Genomic DNA, 22,336 nt, shown 5'->3' on the forward strand with positions numbered 1-22,336 from the left:
GGGACAGATAAAACCCACTCACAGAAGAAAAGGAGAAACAGTAGCAGAAAGACAGGGATCAGATGGAGAACAACTGACCTTTCCCACCTTTGTTACACTTGCAGAAAGCACTTTAACATCACCAAAAGTGTGGGAGACAATTTAGCAGGGATCGGTGCTTGGAGTCTCAATAGATTATGCTTCTATTTTGAGATTGTGTAAGAGAACAAATTAACCTTCTTTATAAATCTTGGCTTACTTTAATAGATGTAGTGCATCTTGGACTAGAAATAACATCTTGCATTCCTTTAATTTCTGTACTGATTGACCTCCTTACCACAAACATCCACCATTTGAGCACTGGCACTATCAACCACATGGTCAAACCCTCAGCTACTTGACTGGTGTCTTGCTCACACATTTGTGACTAAAACAATCACCACTCTGAGACCAGCAATGCCTTTCCCACAAGCTCAGGTTAGCAGAAACCTTGGATGTTTTCCCACCTTTCCTTACAACAGATGGCCCTGCGTGTTTCCCCAAGATCACCTGGGTATTTTCACTTCCAAATTCCCACTCCAGCAGGGACCCAGGAAGCCGGCAATGTCTGACATCTCACTTGATGGTTTTTTGCAGCACAGGAGAGTTTTTCAAATACTGTGCTAGAGGGCTTGATTTTATTACAGGGATATGAGAGTTCCTTAAAAATTTAGGCACAAGAAAATTTAGCATTTTTCCCCCCCTGTAAATCCAGACTTTTCAATTATGGTTACCTGCAATTACAGAAACAGTACTCAATGATCAGCATAGTCCCATCCAATTCTTTATTGTTCCCCACTTATTTTTTGGTTTTACATGTCTAATGTTTTTCTCCTGATGCTTTCAAAAATTACAGATAAGATGGGATTTTTTGACAGGCACATGAGCCTGCACCCTTCCACCCCTCACACAGGCAGAAAAGCATTTTTCTGCACATTAGCCAAAGATGTGATTGATTTCCACCTATGTTCAGCCTACCACTGAAATTCTGCATTTCAAATGCAACTTTAATACAGCAACTTATTTTACTTCCAAGTGGGCTGAACACCCAGAAGTTACTACTAATGGAGAAATCTAGTGTGGAGCATACAGAGGAAACAGGAGTAAGAAGTTTCCAGATGAAAGGAAAAAGTCATTTCCCAATGAAAACAGAAGTCAAAGGAGTGATGCTCATGATGGTGACAATTGCAGAAGGAAATCTAATTGGAGATCAAGAAAAGCCAGGTCAGCTGAAGCTAAGCCTAGGAAAGTGAAGCCTTGCTTAGAAGCATCATCATGCTATTATTTCACTCCACACAGAGAGCTCAGCCTGACAGATTCTGTCTTACTGAGGATCCCTGAGGCCTCACCCCATCCACCACTTAGTCTGTTGACTCAAGCTTTGACTGTAAATGAAAAATTTATTAAAGGCCTGGTAGGGAGAGTGGTTGAATGGCTGCAACCCCCTCTAGAACAATTCCTTCATGGTGCTTACAAATCAGAGCATGTGTTTGGCACTTGCCTCTCTCTGACAGAGTTCAGCCACAAATGAGTGCCTGGGGTAGGCATCCCAGCCTCCCTTAAAATGGTGTTTTGCAGCAGACCAGAACAAGGGAGAAATAGTGTGCCTCAGGCTATGTTCATCAATTCATTCAGAGCACAAGGTACTTGGAAGACTGGCTTAGAAATAGTAGCATTTCTAGGCACATCTCCTGCTGCAAGAACAAATCTTGCAGATTTGCAGGAGAATCCCATGCATCCTGCTGGGGTTTTTGCCATTCCTGGCTAGGAACTCCGAGCTAACAGGAATTTCCCTAAAACTCTGCCTGTCACAGCTTGTCACGGCTGTTCCAGGGCAGAGCAGATATGCAGGAGAATGACAGCAAGCTCTCTTGAAAGACAGTTCAGGCAATGATCACAGCACAGTTTTGGGCATCATTTGCTCTGTACACTTTCATCTCTCAGCCACTCAGGATACACAGACCTCATTTGCTTCTTGAGGACAGCATTTGCTTCTACCACTAAAATAAAATCTTTATTACACAAGTTACTCAAAAATGTGCTCACTACCCACTGCTGCATACACTAAGGGTATTCTCTGAACAGCAGGAAGGTATTAGAAACTGGAATTAAACTGTGTCCTCACCCTAAATTTATGTAGCAAATGTACAGGCAGAGGCAGTGTGGAGGGCATTTTTGTTAGGTCATCTAGACAGTCCTTCCCTGTAGCTGTGGAGATTTCATTTCCTTTGGCAAAGGCTGCCCACTTCCATCAGGGAGATCAGGGGAAACAAAGATAAGCTTACATGGGAGCTCACAGAAACATGTGTATCTGAGGAGTTTCTAAAGGTGCTGTGTCTGCAAAGTAACACACTGTGACCCTTGGGGGTTCTTTCTTTTTCACCCTTCTCCTTTTATTTTCTCACCTTTTTGTTGTTGTTGCTTGTGTTATAGCTATTTTTTTCCTGAGGTTTTTGTTGTTCGCTGCTCTCTCCATCCCCTGCACTCCTCCCCTTTAAAATTAATGCTCTCTCTCTCAAACCCTTTGCTTTCCCTAGGTAATAGAATATTTTCTCCTCCTTTCCCTGCTCTCACCTTTTAGATCCATCCCCCACACCTCTCTAATTCAATATCCCTGTTACACTTGTGTTCTCTGCTTGCCCTCCTTCTTCCACCTTCTCCATTTAATCTCCTCCCTCCCATTGCCTTACAAATCTCTACCTTCCTTGCCCCAGTCATTTTCTCCACTAACCATCCCTCCCTTCCCCTTTTATCTGGCTCAGTTCCTACTCCCCCCACTTCATTCCTACCCACACAGCATCCATTGTGCCTTTCTCCTCCTGCCCCAGTTCCAAACCTCCTCATCATATTTCATTTTCCTGAATTCTATTCAGGTTCTCATATCAGCCTATCTCCCTTCATCATGTTACTGCATATTTCCCATCTCCTAAATTTTTCCTTCCCCATCCACCCTCTCCATTTATAACAGTAGTGGAATTGTTGCTCTTATTAACACCTATGACCTATTAAAATTTTGGACACAACTTTTTTTGATCAGAACTAAAGCCCCCTCATCCTCCTGTGCTATTTGTCTGTCTGTAAGCCCCACACATCTCATGCCTGCCACATGCACTCTTCTGCCACAAAGAGTGCAAATGCTCTCCTAATATGGAATGATTTTATCCTAGGAGAGCCCACGTTCACGGAACTGTGTCACACAACTCACACAGCAGCTCTTTCTGGTGGGACCAACTCACAACTTGCTATTTACTCCATGAACACTGAAATTAGCCTAATTTCAGATTTCACCTGCAGTCTGACTGACAAACCCTCTCTCTGTCACCCTTGCCAGCACAAGCTGGTCCATGTCTGTGTGTGCAACACCCAGGATGAGCAGGGAACACTTCCCTGTGTCCACTGATCAGCAGTAACATGAGCTCTAATGTAAGCTATGCCCAACACCAAATGCCAAAGGACAAATACAATTCTTTCTCAAGGTGAGGTGTAGGGGATTTTTTAGTAGACAGAGGGGTATGATTATAATAAGTTATTAAAAAGGAAAAAAAAAAAAATAAAAAACCACAAGCAAGTGAGATCAACAGACAAAACCCAATTAAAGGAAATCACTCAATCAACCTCCCAGGGTTGGGTTTGCTCAGGGGACTGTCCAGCAGGACCTTCAATACAAACAACTGAGTTTGTATACAGATGGTTCTGCTCTGTACTGTGCTGATGTAAACAGAAGCTATCCTTAACCTCCTGCATCCTCCCCTTACTCCCAGATTCAAATGACTGCACGATTTGGCATTTCAAATCCAAATGAAAAAAACACAATACCTGGTGAGAGATGTTCTTCTCAGCAAGAGGTCTGGCATCAAGCAGAGAAAAAATACAAGCACCCAGGCTCTTGGAGATGCTACAGCACTGGAGAAAATAATTTTTTAAAAAGCCAAACAAAACTGACATTTTAAAGATTTCTGCTGCTTTTATCCTCTGCATACATTTATCCTCTCTAATTTTGTTGAAATGGCATTGTCTGAAGACCGGAGAAGAAAGTTGCTCTGCAACCTTTTTTACATCTAGGAGAAGAATGTGGCTCCTGTGGCTTTGCAGAATAGGGGACAGAGTAAGATATCATGCCCACAAACCTTAACTTGTGTCCCTCTTACTCCTTGTGTCCCTCGTGCACTTGCCACTCAGCTTCTAATGTCCCTCCATCATCTGCCATCTCCCTCTCCCTCAGACTCCTCAGAGAGGGAACATGACAGGACTGTCATTAAAACTGTTCCTGTTGACTCCAACTAACATGGAGAACACGTCCTCCGGTGCTGAGGACATTTTCATACACAAATGTTGTTCTCCAGCAAGTAAGTTGAGGATGCTGCTGCAGCTGGGTAAAGGTGTTTTTAATCCAAAATGCTAGAACCTTGTGCTCAACCATTCCATCATTCCCCCCACTCCTCCCCAAATCCTTGAGGTGCTTCTGCTGGTAGCTAGTTGCCATAGGAACCCTAATCTTTATGTGTTTTGCTTGTTAAATAAACTAGCACCAGAACTCTCCTTTTTGGCTGCTCTGTCCTTCTCCTCTCTTTACCCCCTCTCCTTCCCTGAAAAAGAGATCAAAAAAGATAATATGTTTGATAATCATCCTTTCTTCCTCTCTTCCTTTCTCCACAGGTCCTATGAGCTTTCCAAGTCCAATATCCAGAATTTGGCAGAAACAGCCACTGTGGTGCAGACAGATGCATTAGGCCTGACTGCTCCCTGGATTTTTCCAGAGAGAAATCAGAAGCAAGGCAGAGAGCACCAGGTAGGATAATGCAGCTTGAGAACCATGCTATGAAAACAGAGACCTCTAATCCCAGCTACTTTAGATGAAACTTTCCAACATTTCCCATGACAACTCCCTTCTCCTAAAGTCCACATGATCAGCCCTATCCTACCTCACTATACATCAGCAATGCAATTTTAATACCATTAGTGAGGGGACAGCCCTGAAAAGGTGTTTCAGAGAGGAAAGCTGAAAAGAGAAAGCAAAAGAGGCTAAACATATGAGAAACACCAAAAAGACAAGATGTTTGCAGTAGCCTAGAGCTTTTTAAATGAAGTTTTTTTCCATTCTATGAGCCAGAGATCTAGGCCAGAATCATGTAGGTCACAAGCAAACCTTGCTTCATCTGGTCTTAAGCCAATACTTAGAAGGTGATAACTCCCACTCAGAGACACCATATTTTTCTTCATGTATTTTCTTGTAACAGAGACAAAAAACTAGGGGCAAGAGATGCTGTGTGCACGTCTAATTGTCTAGCCATGCTTTCCATCTCAGGAGGAATACATACATAAAACATATATGTGTGTATATATCTATATGCTAAATGCAGAGATTCCTTAGTTGTTCTTCCCCTCCTAATTTTTAGTACAACAAATATCATTCAGAGAAAGAGCAATGCTGCCTCACTCATTTGCATGGAATACCTAGAAAATTAGTGGTTTCAAGATGGAAAGAACAGACAGAAGGGGATTTTCAAGAGGCTGAATTCCCACAGCACATGACACCAAAGCTAATGAGGACCCTATTTACCTGAATTTACCTGAAATTAATAACTAGTTAATCATTCATCCACACCCCAACAAAATAACCTCACACTATAGCAGAAGCATCAGTTTCAGGATCATTTGGGCATACCCAGGGATCTGCAGCAGCTGTTCCCTGGCATATGAATCATGGTCCCCATGGAAGACTTTGCATTGCTCAGCCTGCCTCCAGTGGATAAAAGCACAATTCCGAAAGCAGTTGGACTAGCGATTTCTAGCTAATTCAAGGCTTGGGCTGGTCTGAGTTTAGCTGAAAGACTCAGCAGCTATGGCAAATAATTGCCAGAGAAGCAGTCACTGTTAGAGTGTGGTTTACAATTAGTTGTCCTTTTGCTGTGCTTTGCACAGGTCCTCTGCTTGCCCAGCACACATGGATGCTCTTACACCTTTATTTATCAGGAAGGCAGCTAGGCTTCCCCCCAAACTCTTTCAGAAATATACCTTCTTAAATTAGCAGCCCTAAATTTTAAGTGCAAAGTTCAGGCATAATTCAGATACAGCTTCATATATGCAACTTGGTTAACTTTACCCCCACTGGTTTGTATTCTGCCAAACTATAATCTTTTATTATCTGGATCCTTCTGACATGCCCACTACTTCTTACTCCTTACAAGAATGTTGGAAACAGCATCAGGCAGCCATCTCCAGGAATATTTATGGACGTGTGCTCAGGCCCACAAGTAGAAAGAAGAGACAAGTGAATAAAACAACACTAAGCTGAGCTAAGGTTCATTCATTCTGGATGAAGGTGTTACAAATTCCTACTTTGAATGAATCTGCCCCCTGTCAGAAGTCTCTTTTCTTTGATAAACATGGTCCTTATTCTTCAGAGAGGCCATTTTTAAATTCAACCTAAGTTTCCTCTCTCCCTCTACTTTGCTTTTTCCATTTCTCTGTGGGGGCTGCTTTTTTTGAAGAGGTGTACATGGGAATCCCAAGTGGTTTTGCTACCCCTCTTGAGTAAAGTATATTCTGGTCTGTCAGAGTGCACAGATCAGCAGTAAAGCATTGTGGGGGCTATGTCTTCTTCTTCTTCAATCCCCATGAGTCTCCTACCTCCAGTTTTGCTCAGAGATTCATAGCTGAACAAGCTTAGAAAAAAAGTCAGCTGAAACTATTTCAACTGAAGCCTCCTTTGGGTTTGTACCTGATCCAGGAAGAGGTAGTTTAGGGGCCAAGGGAAAAATCGTCCAAGATTTATTCATTAAGGTAACCATTTGCCATTTACTTGAGATTATGCTTCCAGTCCCTCAGAAGGTTTGCATGCTCTATTTTCACAAACTCCACAAGTAAACACTGTAAAGAATTAGGTGGGCTCTGCAAAAAGCTCAAAGGCTTTTTTACAAGAGCTTGGCACAGCAGTTTTCATTCCTTTCCCCTCCACAGTTCAGCCCATGCAAAATTTCCAGTGTCCTCCTCAGTTTATGAATCCCTGCCTCACTGAGACTTCTCTGCCACCACCCCCACTCACACAGTGACTCAGAGTTATTAAGATAACTTCTCTTTTTCTAGTTCCTCACCTCCAACACACTCAATGCATTAAGGCACATACTCCTGCACATGTTTGAAATCCTCACCCAACCACTCTCTCTCATCCAACTTTCCTCCTACACTTCTTGCACTCCCCCATCCTGGGATGACAGAGGCAGTCAAAACCCACCCAAATTAGTTCAACTTTTACTTACACTTCTGGCTTCTCTCAAGATTATTTTGAGCTGGTACTTGAAGACACCAGGACAAGAAGGTCTAAGGTAGCTCTCCTCTCCCACCAGCACAGCCTTTGGCAAAGGTGAGGTTTGTCATGCACAGAAGATCATTCATGACCAGACATGGTGGGGAGAGGCCTCAGTGCTGCACAGGGGTCTGGCTCTGACCCACATGCTGTGTGCAGACCACAGCCATGGACTGGTTTAGGAACCTACTGGTTCCTTTGAATAGTGACATTCTGGCCCATGCAAGAAGAGGGATTTGTATATCACCATTTACCCCTGCTTTAAGATGTTTAGGGCAAAAAAATGATCTCATCCAGTTTAGAACCAGCAGGTACCCTAACTTCCCAGCAGGCTATGGATGCTCTGTAGGCAGTGGTGCTTGGGTGGTCACTTGGCATAAAGCAGAAGGTTGAGACAAGACACAAAAAAAACTCCTCCAGCCCCTGGCTCTCAGCGCCTGTGGCAGCACAGGAAGGACCATGAGCTGCAAAGCAACACTGGCACTGCAGGGGAAAGAAGGCTTTTGCTAAAGCTGGGGATTTGCTCAGATTGACAATTCTACTGCTGTACAGAGCTCTGCACATTCGCTCGTGCTCGCTTTTGTTCCTTTTCCATAACCAGCAACAGGTGGGGAGGAGTGGGATGCACACGCAGGAGGAGGATGCAGTGGGAGCAGAGAACATGTTCCTGACATTCAGGGATATGTGTAGGGAAAGCTGTCTGCCTGGAGCAGAGAGGGACTGGGAAAGGCAAGGGGCTGCTGAGCTGTGGGTCGCTTAGGTAGGAGCAGGGACAGACTTCTAATTCTGGCAGCATCAGGTGGGAGTTGGGAAAATGGCTGAGGAGAAGGCTGAAGCAGAAGGAGAGCACAGATCAGATTAAATGAGGGAATCTGCATCCTTTGTACCAAATGTAGATGCTCTTAAAATAGTCTTCTGTCACACTTGTGTACTGATTAAGAAACAGTGTCCATTTCTGAAGCATAATTCTGTGTGTCTTCATTTCATATCCACTGGCAAAATGCTGGAAACACCTGGAGCTAGGCAAATAGCTTTGCTTTCTGGGCAAGTCTTTTGCTTTTTCCCTGTTCCATGCAACTGTAGCTCATGTGCATCACTTCTACTCCAACATTACACTCTTCCCTGACCAAAGACTTCCAAGTCTAACCTATTTGGGATGTGCATAACCAAGTTACCCTGCTGGAGACCTACAAGGAAATTAAACTGTGGCTCATCTCGGGTAAAAGACTCTTCTCTAATTTCACTGCAACCCTTCCAGCCACCTTCTCCCACAGAACAGGTTTCTGATTTGCCCTGCACTGCTCTGCTTTCTGGATAACAGGAGTTGGATTCATTTCATTCCTCACTCAGAGGCCAGGCACACAGCATTTATCATCTCAGTGTCCAAATTTGCAGCATAAGCCTCGCACATGAAAGACCAAAGGGAAACAGAGCTAGGGAGAAGAGACATAAGAGAAATGTTGCCCTCTTCGCTTTTCCAGGATTTTTATTGGGTTGGATTTTAAACACTCTGAAAAGTTGCTGGACTACTTTACCCAAAAAGATGTTTAATCACTCTAATTCTGAGTCTGGATAACTGGACAAAAGAACCACACATTTGCTGTTCAGAGGATAACTGAGACATCAGCAGTAAAGAGAGGCAAGCATAATCCAAGACACCTCATCTTTGAGCATGAAGATAGCACTTCTGTGAGAAAAGGAAATTATAAAATAACTGGACACACACTAACCTAGGCCTCTGTGATGAGCTGCCAATAAATGCTTCAGCTCCTGTTAATTATGGTGGTGTTTCTACAATGATGAGATGACTTCTCTGTGGAGAAGAGCTCTCATCAGGAAATTGGTTCTATTGCAATTAACATCTTTGAATATCCAAATTTAACATCCTCCTTGAGCCTTCTCCCTTATTTCAGGAAGTTTGTGATCAATCAAGTCCTGAAATAGAGCTGGAGATCTGGGATTCAGGGAAGGGGGAGGAGTTCTGTGTTTGGGGGCAGGAGTGTTAAGTACACCACAGTTCCAAAATCAGCTGGTTGATGTCTCCAGCAGCATTTCAACCTCTCATCCCCATATACATAATTTCCAAGAAAGCTGTTATCATCATCACCACTATTTAGAGTCAGAATAGGTGACACATCCATTTCCTAAATGCCTCAGCTCTGTCTTCAGGGTCAGCTGTAGAGCAGAGTCTAAGACACAGCCAGCCTAAAGACACAAACATTCCCTCCTAAAACAACTAATACAACATGTCATAGAACACACCTTTCCTCTTCCCCTCCTTCCAAACAGAAATCATCAGTTTTCCCTTCCTGGGGCTCTGTGATTCCATCAGTCCCCAGCTACTGCAGCTCCTCAGAGAGCTGGGGCACCATGAATGGATGCCAAAGGAGAAAACAAAACAAAATCTCCTGCTGATCTTGCTCTGGCCCACCCTGCATCTGAAACACCCAGAACTTCCAGCAACAGCCCTGCCACAACCCAACACACAGGGAGAGAGCAAATTAACATTTCTGATGTATAGCCTTTCAGAGGTGAAGGAAAACAGACTTTCTACTTCTAGTTTACTTAAAGAAAAGCATTTAGACCTAGCCACCAGAATCTTCCTCATCTTGTACTACAACAAGAAATCTGAGCAGTAGATGCACTCACTTTATGGCACTGTAAACAACTGGGGAAAAGCAGCCATACACAGGAAGGATTTACCAAAAATTTCACTGCTAGCTATTAAATTTTAAAAATATATTCACAGCCAATACCAGCAGAAGGCTAAAGTTTAGGGCTCAAAATTCATAACTATGAAATAAGATTTTTCTTTTTAATATAAAAAAGCCAAATTGTTAACATCTAATTGCAAAAGTTCCATACCTTCTTGGTGATTTCTCATGGGCAGCACATCACAGCACTGACTCCATCTTCTTCACAGCACAGCCAACAAACTCCAGCTCCCTTCTCACGCAGCTAACCCACTCTTTTGTAGCACTCATCTTTATTAGACACAGCTGTGGCCTGTTAAGGGCAGACCTGTTCCTAATTTTTCGTAATTAGTGCAGCTGCAACCCTCAGGGGTGAGATTATCTTCTGCGCTATCTTTATTTTCCTACATTCTATCCCCCCACACCAAATTACTTTCGCTGTAGTATATTCAGCTATATAAAATCTGATTTCCTGCTAGAGAGCGTTAGACCCTCCCCAAATTGCAAAATATAAACACTGAGTGCTCATATACTTATCTGGGCAAATCACTATGACTAAGAAAATTGAATTACATTCAACTAAATTTAAACAAAATGTAGCAACACTTTTGTTCTACAATGTCCTACAATGCCATCTCTTGTCAAAAATTACAAAAAAAGACCAAAAAAAATCAATGAAACTTGAGAAATAAGTACAATAGACACAAAATTAAGGCACAGAGTCTTGGGCCACAGCTACAGCAGCCCACACAGTCATCTACACCTGTTTAATAATCAATAAAATATGCCTCAAAATCACATTTGGACAGTGGAGCCCAGGGCAGCCAGAGAGGAAATCACAGGGAGTCACTCTGTCTGTTCCACCAGATACCAAATTATACATGAGATGAGCAGAAAACTGAACAAATCAATCCTATAGCCCTTCATACTGAGTCCATCTTTGTTTTCAAAGAGGGATGCTGTTGAAACAGAAAAATACTCGGATAAGGGCCTGCTGAATAAAGTGTAAGATTTAGAATAAGAGAAGTAGAAACTAGAGAGCTGATGGGTTAGAAAACCTCTGCACAGCATGAGGGCTCAAACAGCTGAGAAACCAGTGCAGAGGGGTTTGTAATGTTCAGTGCCTTCTGCAGGGCTGCCTCTTTCTGAGGAGCAAGTGAACTTATAAACCAAGATTTATGAAGATCTACACACAATATTATGATTCATTAGGGAGAGCTAGGAACTAATAATTGGGGTTCCCTTGTCCCAAATTATTCAGTATTTAATCCAGTCTGTACAGAGGCTGTTGCAAACATATCATCCTGTCTTCCAAATCACTGTGATTTGTGTGCATTCACACCGAGAAACATCTCGACCATGAAGAGTTACAAATACAATTGAGGGGTCCTGAAACCACTAACTTTACAGCTTTCAAAGCCAGGGTAATTTCAACAAAAGAAGGAGGATAATAGGAAAGCCAACTCTTGGGGATCCCATAAGAATTCCACTCAGTGGGAACCAAGGTGTGGGCTAACCAGCAGGGATGGATGCTCAGTCTATCCCCTCAGGGAACCAAAGGGGCAGGCACAGAGGAAAGGTTCCTGAGTGGCCGGGCGTCCTGAAGGTAGCCCAGCTTTCTGTGCCTGCTGCAGCAGAGCCAACATCATCCAGAACATCACACCCTGACTGCAGGAGGAATAAACACTGCACAGATCGGGAGCACCAAGAAAATTTGTTCTGAGGGCAGGTCAAATTTCAGTCCTCTTAGCCTTCACATAAACCCCTCTATAATTCTTGTGCTTCAAGGCATGAATTCACAAGAAGTTATTAAAAGCACAACATCATGTAGAGTCTGCAAAGTCCACACCCCAGTACTTCAAGTGTTCCACACGATACATTTAAAGCCACTTGGTGACATTTAAGGAGAAAATTCCTCTTTAGCTCTCCACTCAAATTGCCATGACAGAAACCAACAGGGTGAGCCCTTTAAAGAGCCCCTTTGCTCCTTTACTACACGAGCTCGCTATTGTACACACACAAACGTGCTGACACACACTCTGCAGCTAATGTGGATCACACAGGTGGCCCACAGAGACATAAATACACACATGACAACCTGGAGCACACAGATACGTGTGCACCAGCACACAGGAAAGCTTCCAACCTTCGTGTGTTCCAAGGGTGCTTGTCTCTCCACCGATCCCACATTCCTGAGAAGTTATGCTGGCTCCTACCCCCAGCACCCAGTGTCTGACTTTCTTGTCAACTTCAGGAGGTGCTCAGCAGGAAGACAAGAAAGCAGTAGATCCAGGGAGGCTTGAGGAGTAGCCTGTGGCTGCCCCAGGGTAGCCAAGTGAAAAAAAGATGAGGGGAAGAAGGAGGGAAGAGGTGGTTCCTGAGAGGTCACTGGAACAACTGTCATATGAGTAGGTTTCAGTTCCCTTCCCATTTTTTATATTTAGGTGAAAACTTGAGTAGCTACTTATAAAAACTGGGGGAAGCCCCACCTCCTTAGCTTTTATTTTCCCATGGAGGACCTGACAATGTTTGAGCATCAGGACAGCAAGTAAAAGCAGAGTAAGCAAAACCCATGCAATTTCCAGATCCTGCTGAAATTTTACTTCAAATCCAAGGATGAGCATTGAGAGTTAGAGCAGTAAATGAAGAATCCCTTGCTTTTGCTTCAAGCAGATAACCACTGTGGCTTTCTAAATGCTGTGAGTGCTGTAGCCTTTCATAACAAGTAACAAAGCCAGGCAGAGCACATAATAACCCTTACCCTGTGATGAAGTATAATAATAATGCATTACCACCGTTTGCTGGTTCATCTTTATCCATGAGTAAGAAGAAGCTACTGTGTTCTTTAAATAAACATTTTGTCTGGCTACAAGCAAAGCTCTTAAAGTCAGAGTGGATTCAGGAATAAATTTACTTCATTTACAGTGCACAGCAATAGTCCATTCCATGCTAATAGCAACTCTTATGCTTTTTGTCAATATGTTCTTTTTACAGGGAATTTGGATAGCTTTTTAGCTGCTTCATTTGCTATTTTGTGTCACACATCACCTGCTCTTCCCTGCTGGTGTTTTCCAGCTTTACAGCTCAAGATTATCCCTTTGGGCTAATCATCCCTTTTTCAAAAAGGTAATGCTGGGAAATACAGGAAGCAGGTATAAAAATCCAGAGAGGAAAAACCTCTCATAGATTTCTGCCAGCTCTTCAATCTTTCCATTCTCTAAATGCTCCCTTCCCCTTCACACCTGCTACCCTCTGACCAAAATGCCTGAGCCTCAGTGCACACACAAAGTCTCCTCCCCAAAACGTGGTCACAGCATCCCTGGTTCACCAGCCAAGGGCAGGAACAGCCTCCACTGCCTCAGTCCAGCTCCAAGGGCCTCTAAGCCAGCTCAGGCAGAGCAGTTCAGTCTCTCTCCTTCCCTGGAGTCCCAGCACCCACATGTTCCTGGCGCCTGTGCCTGGGAAACCAAGGGACTCACTGCCCTGGGTTTGCACCCTGATCTTCACTTTGAATAACACTTCCCCTGCCATAAATGGGGACACTGGGCACAATACTCCCAAAGAGGACCCTTCAATTTGTATGAGCTCATCACTTGTACTACTTTTAACACTTTGTGATCATTTCTGCATGGAGATAAGTAAATCTCGCATCTTCTCACTCAGGGACAGAGAGACTCTTCTGAAATATTTCCATTCAGCATTTTTTCCAATCATCTTTTAAATGTTTTTCTTAAAACCACAGCTGACTCACCCGCTAAAACAAGATAGTCTGATTCATATTTAACACTTTTGTCTCCATGGCTCATTTTGGTCACCAACTGGCTTAGACTTTTCTTTTGTACTACATGTAAGGGGAAAGAATAGAGAAAAATGTACTTTAAACATCCATTCAGTTCCAAACTGTTGACAAATGCTCAGGATAAATCTGCAGAGAAAGGAAATTGTTACAGCACCTAGAGACCTATTACAAATTAGAACAGAAATGAACTTTTTCAGCAAGAGACAGATTTGTACTTTCATGTTCCCAGATTCAGATGAAAAGGGGCTCTGTTTAAGAGATATTTGGTTAGAGGGTTTTCTTTTCTTCATTTACCATCATCAAAACCCTCATAAGACTGAACAGCACTTCAGAAATAAAATTACAAGCCAGAAATAATTTCCCATTTGCACATATCTTGCAGTGAAATTTATCACTTAATATTTCTAAAATATCTAAAAAGGGGAGCCCTAAAAAGAGAAGCCCAGATTGAGGTGAGATATAAACTGTTACTGCTTCACCCATGGGAAGTCCCCATTTCAAACAAGGACAGCATCAACATCCTCTCTAGAGCTACCAAACCCTGATCTACAGAAGGCTCCTCTGAGATGAATCCAATTGAAGCACCTGCAGCAATTTTCCAGAGGAATCAAAGAAGCTGGAGAGCAGATCTGATGGAAATTAATGGGATCCGGGGTGTTGCTTGCTTCTAGCTTTCTTTCAAAGACCTTCAGGTTAGCCTCAGAGCCTGGTCTTCTCTCTGATATGGAGATCACTAATAAAACCAAACAGTGTCTTCACCCATTTATGAGCCAACTAATATCACCTGTGCAAAGGCTTTTCAGTAACTTACAAGTGGTAGAGGACTTCAGTCCCAGCTCAAGTGAGATACACTCACAGTCTAGAATTTAAGAAGTTGTTCATAAGGTTTGGGTAAGGACTTTTAATAATCTTCTGATTAATTAGGACAAAGATAAAATACTGGGGGAGAAGAGGGGAGAGATTTTGATGTAGCAAATGGAAACAGGTTTTAAATGTCAGAAGGTGAAACAGGCTTAGCTTATGGCTGTGTTTTGGAAAGCAGCAGGGAGCTCAAGACATCTATATAAACACATAATTGAAGCATTCTGGCTCACAATTCTTGCCTAGGTATCAACAAGACAGAGAAATTCCCCTTGCTTCATGTACTTCTTCTGTGCTCTGGCAGATGTTAGCATCCAGACCCACTGCTCCCACTTGCTTTTCAGTTTAACCTGTGTTTAATGCCTCCTGAGATCACAAAAACTGCACTTCCAGGGAACACTATTGCAGCCCAGGCAGGCAGGACCAGTCTCTAGAAAACCCTCAGGCTGGGGCAGAAAGTGCTGCTGGTGTCCATCTGAACTCTGCAAGGGCAAGGTGACTTTGAGAAGAGTGTAGAGATGTATTCACACCCTGTTTGAAAGGAGGGCCAGCCCTGTCCTGTTCCTCACCCACAGAGAGGCAGATCATAAGCTCTGCTGTCACAAGGGGCACCTCCAGCACCAGCCCCAGCAGCACAGCAGGCCCTCAGGGCAGAGCCAGGCTGTTTGTTGTGCAGTGTGAGGTACCACAGGCCCAATTCCTCATATGCCGGCGCCATTTGTCAGCTGCATGTGACCGCTCATGAATAATGTTCTCCTGCCCAGCTCAGAGGCACACAGTTGTGCCCTCTCACTGAGCACGTGCCATACACAGACAGCCCAAGACACGACTGAGATGAGCTTATCTCAGTGCCTGAGAGCACAGGAGTTAGAACAGAACACTTTTCCTTCCAGCTCTACACCTTGCCTTTGCTGTAAGCAAGGAGGAAGGAACCTGGTGCAGCCTGTTGAAAACGAACAGAATGCCTCTGATTTTACAAAGGAACACTTGGGATTTAAGGGGGAAAACCACATCTGAGAGCAAGCCAGGGCAGTGTTTCCTCCCAGATTCACCCCTCTGATCTACCAGCAGGTCCCCATCACGGTACTGGTGGCACCAGGTCCCTGGACAAACCCTGAGGAAGCCTGGCACTGAGCTGAGGTGTGCCCAGGACAGTCAGAGCCCCACATCTCTGTGTGGGAAGGGAGGAGCTTGCAGACTGCTGGATAAGCATAGATGGAAAAAAAACCCAAGTAGTTCCTTGGGCATTGCATTCTCAAATTGCCTGAATCTCCACACCTGGTGGTGGGCACACCTTCTCAGTCTGGAGGAGATGATAAAATTGTTTGTGCCCACTTAGCCATTCCTCAAGGAATTACTGTTGTGATCTAGGGAGAGACTCAACTAGATAATGTATTTCAGAAGAGAACCACCAAGGTCCACACAGCAGAGGGTTTTAGCTCCCCCTGAAAGCCCAAATCATAGAGGTCTGTGTTGGCATAAGCCATTGCCCTGCTCTGGGCTCATCATGCCACTCTGTCCTGCACTCCCTGCTCCAGGACTTGGGAGCACAGAGCTCCCCAGCCTGCTCCCCAGCCTGCCTGCACAGCTCAGAGCAGCCACCCTCCTACTCTGTAATATTCCTACAGACAACACAGAGAATAACAATTTCCAGTTGCCTTGAAGATGCAAAATAGACCTTAAAGACTAACAAGCAAATTAGACAAAAGAATGTAAAAGCAGGCACACAGGATGAAAAAACATAGCTAGAACCAGTGGATAAACAGATAATGGGGAACATAGGGGCTTTTGTGGCAAAGTTATGTAACAAGAAATAAGAGCACATGCCCTAAGAGAAGTTCAAGGCAAAGTCATCACAATATTGGGGGCTCTCAGTGACTGTGACCACCAGAGACCCCTTTAGATGACCCTTCAGAACCATAAGAGGACTTCCAGTAAGAGGCAGAGGCCTCTAAATTAATTCTAGGAAAAGTGATGTTCATGTATTAGCTAGGAAATATGCTATAATGAATCTGATCAATCATGGTGGAATAAACACCCTGTTGTAAAATTTCACAACACACATCCAGTTAGGGGAAAAATCCCCCAGATGTGTCCAGCTCTATCATAAAAAATGCCTGCTTTCTAATACTTCCATTTGTGTTAAAATTTTTGTTCTCAACCTGATTTCAGTATCTTGGAGGGCAGGACTAGCCACAGCACCGCTCATGGCAGTTATAAACTGCTCTTCCCAAAGTATTGCAAAACAGCAGGGTTGGATCCTTGGCCAGCAAATCCTTTGCCTGGGGGCACAAGGGCAGATTGAGGAGAAATGCTGTACACTGGGCTGCTGCATTCATCCAGGAGGAATGAAGGTCAAAGACTTTGGGAGTGAAAAGATAAATGAAAGGAGAAGGCAGCAGTCAGAGCATCCAAACCTACTGGCACTGTACCCACAGAAATCCCTTATAATTGTGTTAAAACCTTCAGCCTGGTTAAAAATCAGAGAAGGCCTCTTAGGTGCCCCAAGCTCATGTGTCCCTGAGCAGATACTCTGAAAGGACTGTTTCACCTCTACTAATGCCTGAAAAATTCACAGTTTAACCTTTACTCTTGAATTTCATCTCCTGTGGTAAGAGAACAGCCTGTCCTCTGCCACCCAGTGATGTTGCAGAGATTAATGTACACCTGTACAGGATTTTGAAGACCCAAGAGTTTGTCATTATTCCCCAAAAACGCTCCAGAGAGAGGCTTGTGCTCAGCATGCAGCAGCCAAGAGTACGGCCAAGGATACCCAACCTCATCTGCCGGCAGCACCCCAAGGCAGGAGGCAATCCCAGCAGGAATACCAGGAGCACCTGGCATACAAATCCATGCAATCCCAGCAGGAATACCAGGAGCACCTGGCATACAAATCCATGCAATCCCAGCAGGAATAAATCACAGCAGCACATGGCATACCAGCCCCTGTCTGCAAGCCAGAGCACTCTGGTAAGGATTCCCATGCACTTCTATAATGGCTGCAAGAGCAGCTCTGCTCCAGTGCTCAGCAATCATGACCAAACTGTTAGGGATGTTCTTACTCCACTACAAAAGTCACAATAAAGACCAACATCATGGCAATAAGCAAGAGAGCTGGATCCCCAGAAAAGCTCGGGAGCCCTGTGTTTCCCCTCCCAGAAACAGTTGTTCCTCTCCAGCTCGTAACAGAGGCACCAAGAAGAGCCAGGAGGAGAGAGACAGAGTTAAGCAGAGGTGACAAGAGCAAGAGAGACAACAAAGCACTGACACCCACACACAAGCCCTCGGGTAGTTTCTTGCCACTGAGTCCATCCCCAAGTGCCGTTCACACGACTTTTCCATCCCCTGTCACATGTTAATAATTCTTGCTGAAGGTCCTTCTGCTAATACCTGATTGCCAGAGGGGTCAGGGCAGCGAGCGCCACACAGAGCCTGCCCAGCTCTGAGGGAACCTGCAAGACAAAGCAGCCAGCACAGACACTCCTGCTGCAGAAACTATTCACAATTTTTTCAAAATTTTGCTTTACAAACCACATACAATCAGTAGCATGGAAAGCGTCTGTGAACCAGCCATTTAATGCAGTAGTTCAGATCCTGTCAGCTTGGGCACAAGGATCCTGCCTGCTTGATTTGCTCTCTGTTGAGTAGCCCTCCCAGCTTTTACAGCTCAGGCAAAAGCTATGATCCATACTGAAGCATGCTAGCTCCAGGAATCCTGATTTTCTTGACAAAACCTATTCCAAACAGACAAGCCACTAAAATTTGAAGCACCCTCACAAGTGAATATATTAAGTTGCATCAATATTCATTTACCTTTTACATATCACTTGCCTCATGCTTATTTTCTAAACTAAGTACAGTGGAACATTCACCCCAAGTATTTATAGTTTTTCATGTTTAAATACACAAAAGAAAGATACAAAGAAAAAACTGTGGAGCTTCACGCCTGGAAAAAAACACAGGAGACAGGAGATCTGTTGCTCATTCTAGCATTTCTCTACATGGATGAGATTTCCTTTACAGTGCAGCATCCTGATAGACCTCAGAAACTTAGAGCAATATCCTTTTGGATGCATAATAGCTCCTTCGGTGCATATTTACTTTCATGCAACCCATCATTCTTTATTTGGAGCTACATTTTTATGCACAAAACAGTAGCTTTCAGAGGAGGCAGGAGTTATTAAAAAGTTCATCTGTTCCAGCTGCTTAATCCTCACTTAAACTCATCATTAATCCTTTTTTTATGACACCATAATTGTCCCTATGGCAACCAATTATGATGTCACAAACAAGATTAGAATTTTAGATAGGGGAACAGAATTAGCTTCTCTGCTATTTGTTTAGGTCCTTAGTGGCTGTCACGCCTGATCAAATCACTGCCCAATGAGTTCAAAACTCTGCTCAATGTCCCACCAACACAGGGCAAGGCAGACAGACACACAGGCAGTGGCATGTGCCCAGTGAAGGATGGGAAGCTGCAGTGCACAGACACTCCCTTCCCAGCCCCTCCAGGTCACATTCTCAGCTCCTGAAGCAAGAAATCATTGGCAGCTCCAGTGACATTGTGGGTACTCAGTAGTCAGGCTTGTTACAAATGCAATTCATTTTCCTATTAAAGCCTAATCCTTCTTTGGATTCCACTGAATATTCCCCTTCAGTGATTTGCTGCAGCAGTGAAGTCCCTATTAAATACACACAAAACAATCATGTATGGCAAGTAAAGAAAAAGCCCCTGAGCTCACTTATTTCATCATATTTTCTTCCACTTATAAACCAAATAACCATAGTCTGTCATCTTTCTTCCTGCAGAATAATCACAAACACACTTGAATGCCTGAAGTGATTTACCCTTCTTTAGTCCTTTTTCATTTCATCTACAGCTTTTCAGGCTCCCTACAAATCAAAGGAAGAAAAGAGTAAAACTAATAAAGAGGTCAAATGTCAGCCACCCAGGTGCCATTCAGCACACCATCAGCAGCTGGAGGTGTCACATATTCACAATAAAGATGATTTGTCCCCATTCCTTCCCCCCTGCAGGCTTTGTTTGTGCAATTCTGGTGAGGTAAATGAATTAGAGCAACAGCAAATGTTAAGCTAAGAGCAAAGCTCACCAAAAAAGGGACTATCCCAGGCAATAGCATCAGGACTTGCACAGAGGCACCCTCCTCTAACACATGCTCCTTTCTGCAGCCAGGGCTGGCTTTGAACCATTCAAGAGCAATCCCAAGACCAGCAGTCATGGGCAATCCATGCGTTTTCCTTCCCAAGCAATCTATTGTAGCTCATGGAAAACATGACAAATGTGCCCCCCTAGATACACACACCCTAGAGAGGCAAGAGATTTGCTCTCATGTCCTGCACCCAGACAGAGCCACAGAACAAGTGGCTCCCAGCTGCCCTTGCAGCTGGCAAAGCAGTTCATTTTCGAGATGCAGCTCGCAGCAGGCAAAATGGCAACATCTCTATTTGGCTGTAGAGATATTGCAGCACTTTATAAAACTGACATACTTGCCAGCATCCACTAAAAGAAGCCACCACTTCCACTTCAAAGCGGGTTTATATCTTGCCAAAAAAACCAAAACAGCAACAACAACAACAACAACAACAAAAAAAAAAAAAAAAAAAAAAAAAAACCAAACAACCCCCCCAAAAAACCACCAAAAAAAACCCCAACAAACAAAAAAAAAAACAAGCAACTTGTTGCAAGAAAAATTCTGTTTTGCCTTTTTTTGATTTGGAAGCATTTGTCAAACACTAACAAGGATATACATATATTCATCCTGTTTGTAGGAAGGGTCCACATAAAAACTTATTTTAAGACTGCTTTCCATGGACTGCCTGCAGTCAATAGAGATGGACTCTTCCAGAGGACAGCTTGGAGGCAGAATTATGTTGGCAAAATGGTCCTCTGGAGAAGACTCCCTCACATGCTAACAGCCATTGAGTAGGGGTAGTCTCCCCAGCCTGAAATTATCCTGCAGAAATAATTCCTCCTCTCCTCATACTGAGTTTTTCACACATACCAGCGCTCACAATTTTTCCAGAGCCAGCAGGGCGTGACACCAACCACTAAGATGTGCATGTGGGGACTGATTCATCACAGCAGAGCCATTAGAAGGAAATGCATTAGTCTTAATGGCAAGAACTGCACATTCACATGGTCTCTTCCCAAGAAAGTTCTTAAATCCTGTGGGAGACATATGTCTGGAACAGCAAAACCAGTACAAGCAGAGACTGTTCTGTGACTGACAATTCAGCAATCCCTTGTCCAGACACAATTTACTGTAACACTGCCTGGCTATTTCATCTCTCTCTTATATTTGTTTCCAGGCTGCAGTTACCAACACCCTTCAGTCCTACCCTCCTTCCTTTTCTGCTGCCCAGACCAGTTGGATGGGAGCTGCTCAGAAACCTCACAGAAATGTGACTACTACAAAATTCTGTTGAGCTGAGCGCAGTGTGGTGCTCAGCAACCAGAGCATGGTGGGAGAGATCATCATCCTGCCAAGACCCAGCACCCTGGAGCCCCCTCCCTGGGAGATTGCTGATCCAACTGCTCCATGCTCAGAAAGGAGCAGCAGAAATGGCTGAAGAGCAGATCAACACCTCTTCAGGGCAGAAGCCTTTCCAGTTCTAACATCAGACATCACTTTCATCCTCTCTGTAAGACAAGAGTTGCTGCCACTAAGTGACTACTCAGCTTTCTACCAACCAGTTACTTCCACCAGCTGCAGAGGAAGACTCCCAGATACAGAACATTCTCAGAAAGAGAAGGAAAAAAACAACCATTATCCATACACCTGATGTACATTCAGCTTCCAGACATCCCTGGGAAATCACCTCCCTCTTTAGCTGGAAGAATTTGGATGGCCACCCAATATTACTCTGATAACACATTTTAATCATGACATCAAGAAGTTCCTGCTAGCAGTCAGAGGACAATTCATCTTCCATGTTCCTCCAGTCTCTGGTAGCTCAGAAGAGGCTGAGTGTCATAGGGCTGGCCAGCACTAGATGTGGTCATTACAACACATTCCTATCATAAAAAATGAATCATGGCCAAGACACTTTCACAAACGCTATCAAATAACAACTTTGGCTTGCACTCCCATTCAAATTCTCATACTTCAAATCAAAACAAAATCACTATTCTCTTCTGAATCAGACTGAAAAGAAGAACTCTGGATGAAGAAAGGGAATTATCAGCCATCCTATATTTTACTTATAAGATGAATATATAAATACATTGGTCATGTTGTGAGGTTTTTTAAACAAACCAACATCTTTCCCAGAAGATTTCAGTTGGAAAATATTACGTCAAAATGTTTTTACAATGGGAATATTCCACTGGGAACATTTAAGCTACCCTTCTCCACCGCAGAAGACTGGAATTACAAGCAAATGCATATATTGTGGTCCCTTCACAAGTATTACCTGATGTCCAGCTTCCTTAGAATGAGCAAAAGGTCACCATTTCAAAAAACAAATGGTTTTTTCCCTCTCTGTTTGAGCAGACTCTTCACAGAATGGCATTGAAACCTTCCTTGTGTTTCAGCACACACCCCCAGCCCAGACACATCAGGCAGGAGCCCTGCAGGCTCACCTGGCTGTCCCCAGCACCTTCCTCACTCACTCAGCTGCTGACACACACTGTTGTGC

The 22,336-nt window shown here is 43.8% G+C and overlaps 1 protein-coding gene across 1 annotated transcript in view; it reads right to left on the reverse strand.

Annotated features, from left to right (window-relative positions):
• Window positions 1-22,336, reverse strand: part of DGKI (diacylglycerol kinase iota) — a 200,229-nt gene that overhangs the window by 163,746 nt on the left and 14,147 nt on the right. The window lies entirely within an intron of this gene.

Source organism: Camarhynchus parvulus, chromosome 1A, assembly GCF_901933205.1.
Source record: "Camarhynchus parvulus chromosome 1A, STF_HiC, whole genome shotgun sequence".
NCBI lineage: Eukaryota > Metazoa > Chordata > Aves > Passeriformes > Thraupidae > Camarhynchus > Camarhynchus parvulus.